The following is a 4,435-nucleotide window of genomic DNA, read 5'->3' on the forward strand; positions in this document are numbered from 1 at the left end:
ATTTGCTTCGTTTGAGTTATTTTAATATTCTTATCCAATACCATAATTTAAATGCATCATACTTTCTGCAGTCTTCATTACTCATCATCTCATTTTCATATGAAATATGAGGAAGTTGAAAACACCAGGGCTCAGGTCTTAGTCCTTATAGTGAAACCCTTGCTCTTTAACACTTTAGCAAGGTTTTTTCCCCCCAGCATATCTGCCTAATGTAGTAAGTTGATTTTTTTTTTTCTTGACTGATGCTTCTATGAACTTTGACTAGATAGATCCACATAAACTGAAATTCTTGACAAATTTAGACTTTTATCGTGACCTGGTCTATTATTCCAAATGTGAGGACTTTTGTTTTCTTTACATTGAATAGCAACCCATATCTGACCCTGGATTCTAAGATCTTCATCAGCAAGACCTCAAGTCCTATTTGCTTTCAGGAAGCATAGTTGTGTTACCTGGATATCCCATATTATTAATGAAACTTCTTCCAATCTAGGTGCTATATATATATAGCCCAGCTTCTAAAATTATTTCCTTAAAATACGAATTGAATGATTATGGTGAAAGGCTACAATCTTGATAAATACTTTTCTTGATGTTAGCCACATGTTTACTTTTTTAAAATCATTTTATTAGTTGCTCATACAACTCTTATCACAATCCATACACACATCAATTGTGTAAAGCGCATTTGGACATTCATTGCCCTCATCATTCTCAAAACATTTTCTCTCCACTTAAATCCCCAGCATTAGGTCCTCATTTTTCCCCTCCCTCCCTGCTCCCCCCTCCGTCATAAGCCCTTGATAGTTTATAAATTGTTATTTTGTCATATCTTGCCCTGTCCGACGTCTCCCTTCACCCACTTTTCTGTTCTCCGTCCCTCAGGGAGGAGGTCACATATAGTTCCTACCACATGTTTATTTTAAACACTACTTCACATTCCATGTCCAGATTCCACATCAACAAAATTGAATATTCTAGAATGTTTGTTAGAATATACACTGTCAAACACCTTTTCATAGTATATAAAACACCTGTAAACATCTTTCTGATATATTGTTTTCAGTCAAGTTTCATTTTCCATCAGCAATAATACCCCTCCTACCAAGTCCACTTCTGAATGCACCCTGAATTTCTGGCAGCTCTTTGTTGATGTACTGCTGCAAATGTGGTTAGATTATCTTAAATTTTTACTTAAATATGATATTAATGATAATGTTCTATACTGTTCGCTGCCTACCAGTCACCTTTCTTTGGAAAGGGCACAGTTAGCCACGTAACTCTCTTCCAAAATTTTTGGCCTAGACTACCGGATACTTCAAATACTGCATCAATAAATTAATAGATTTTCATTGGTATTCCGTCAGTTCCTGGAATTGTGTTTTTCGCTAGTGTTTTTAGGGCAACGTGGACTAACAAAGGACTCAATCATATGGTACCTCTTGAAATATTTGAATATTTCTCAATTTTTGATATAGTGATTCTGTGTACTCCTTCCATCTTCTTTTGATGCTTCTTGCATTACTCAGCATTCTCGCCATAGAATCCTGCAATAATTCAGTTTGATACTTAGTTTTTAAAATTTATTTTCTTCTCCCAAGTTCCTTCAGTTGGAGATACACTGAAAGTACCCTTCCCTTCGTGCTCTCTGACTTCAGGTTTTTCACATTTCGTTATAGTGCTTTGTCTTCTTAAGCTGCTGATAAAAGTTTATGTTCAGCTTTTTCACTCAATCGTTTCTTCCATTTGTTATAGCTACACTCCATTTGAGAGCAAAGTTCAAAGTATCTTCTGATATCCACTTTGGTCTTTTGTTTCTCTTCTGTATTTGTAATGGCCCTTTGCCTTTTGATTTGATGCCATCCCACAGTCAGTCTGGTCTGCTATCATTGGCGTTCATATATGAAATCTATTCTTAAGTTCTTGAAATTCAGATGGGGTATAAGCAAGGTCATGTTTTCACTTTCTTAGATTTCATTTCATTTTAATCAACTTAAACCTGAACTTACATATGAGCAATTGATGATTTGTTTCTCAGCCTACCGCTAGCCTCATTTTAGCTGATGATATTTATTTTCTTAATTGATCCTTTCCTACAGATTTAATCCCTGTAAGACCCTGTGCATGCCCTCTGGCGAGTCCGTGATCATAGTCACTCTTCATGTTCCTGAAAAAGTACTTGCCGTGAAGAAGTCATTGTTGGATTTGCAAAATCTATGACACAATTTCCAGCTACCTTTCTATCAGGAGGCCACATTTTCCAACTACTAATCTTTTCAGTTTCCAATTTTCAAATTCTCATTAATTTAATACACCAGTATTAAGTCCCAGTAATTTAATACAGCAGTAAGTATTATAGCATCTTGAGTGTATGTCTGATCAATTTCAGGCTGAATAAGTTGGTAGAATTCTTCAATTTCTTCATTAACCTTAGTGATAGTTGGGTAAAATTGAATTATAATTCTCTAAAATTTATTCCATTGTATAAAATTGAAATAAAATAAGATTATAAGCATGTAGATATTATCCTACCACAGACAACATGTATTTCATCTAAATTTTGAAGTGTTCTTTGACAATGAATGTGGTCCCATTCATTTTCAAATTTATCATTCCACGGATAGTAAATCATATGCTAGTCAGATTAAAATTATCCAATGCCAGTCCATTTCAGCTCACTAACACCTAGAATATCCATGTCTAGAGGCTACATTTCATTTTTTAATCATGTCAAATTTTTACATTCTTGTCGTACTTTATACATTCCATATTCTGATGATTAATAATATGCACAGCTATTTCTTCTCATTTTGATTTGCACACCAACAGCAACTAAAGATCCGGAAAGGTTTGCTTCGTCCATGTCATTAAGGCTGACTTTACTGTGAGGAGTCAGTTAAGGTTCTGTTATATCTTACATGTGTAAAGGTGAGTGCTTTCCAACCTGAGATGCTCACCTTTACACAAGTGTTCAGACTGTTTTCATTGCGATTCAGAAGATTTTGGGTGGTTATTCCTCAAAAGTGGACCACTTACTTCTTTTCCTTTGTCTATCTTGGTGTAAAATGGCACGAGGCTCTTATTTATCCTCTTGTTCCTTATTCCATCTGTGTACAGTTTGTGCCCTGCACTGCTACAACGTGTGGTCTGTTCTGCTGTCACTCTAACGGCCTGTCACTGCCTTGCTTCTGGTTAACTCTGCACTCCTTTTGTATTGAGTTTGTTCATCTGAGTCTCCTAGAGCAGTGGTAGACACAGGCTCAGCTGAACAAAAAATATATATTTGTTTAATAGAATTACGCAAAATAGTATGATTTCACTCTACTTAGATGTCATCCAAGGAGAACACGAGGAGACAAGGAATAGTAAAGAAAAAAAAAAAGGAGCACGGAAGTCAGTTGTGGCAGCTGATTTTCTACAACCATCCTCTACAATTGCACTTCTTGCCAATGCTCCCGTTGCGCATTTGCCAACCAACGTTCTCAGAAATTGCCTGCAGTCTGGAGAGGAAATTAACAGAACACACACCAACAACCTCTAGATATGATTTTATAGAAGAAATCAAGATCATAAACTTGCACTGGCAAAATGTACATTTGGCTAGAATTTATACACCATTCTTAATTGAATTTTGCAGGATTTATTACATCACATGTCAAAAGATTTACTGTAAATTGTGTCGAATATTTGGAACCAAAAGCATTGTCTAACACAAAGGGCTACTTCCAAAGGAAAAGTCTATGCAGCTTCTGTCTAAAATACTGTGTGGTTAGTTATTTTGAGCCACAGACTGTACCTTTTAATATAACAAGAATGTACCTCAGGCTTTTAAAAAGTCTGCCTTCATTTAGGTAGGAGCATTTTGAAGGCAATAAACTTTATAACGCAAGCTCCTCCTCCATTTGAACAAGGAGAACATTTGCTTCTCCTGTAGGTTATCCAAAGACAGCGAGGGGGTGAGATGCTGATCCAGAGGCACCCACACCTTTGCACCCCCTCCTGTTATGTCTGCATTTCTGTGCAGCCAGACCCAGGGGAAACAACAACAACAAGCCGACATCCATTGGGATCACCTCAAATGTTGTCTTGTTCCTTCTAAGCTTCTTCTACAGATCACAGGATGCGGTAATAAAGAAGCCAAAACATCTGATCTTTGGCCCTCTTAACTTCCTCACCCTAGAGCTTTATGCCTCCAACTGTTGCTAAATTTTCTTTGGAAACGAACATTTGTTACTTATGTGTGAATAACCATTCTAGAGAAACAGAATCAGCAGGAGGTAGCTCTATTGATAAGCAATGTCTGTAGAAAAAGAGACATGACTTTAAGGAATTATCTCATGCAATTATGGGGGATAGGAAATCCAAAATTTATAGGCCCGATGAGAGGCTGGAAACTCTGACCAAAACCAACACTGCCTTCAAGTCAATTCTGAGT

Source organism: Echinops telfairi, unplaced genomic scaffold (genome assembly GCF_000313985.2).
Source record: "Echinops telfairi isolate 266 unplaced genomic scaffold, ASM31398v2 ScPeMD7_2186;HRSCAF=2738, whole genome shotgun sequence".
NCBI lineage: Eukaryota > Metazoa > Chordata > Mammalia > Afrosoricida > Tenrecidae > Echinops > Echinops telfairi.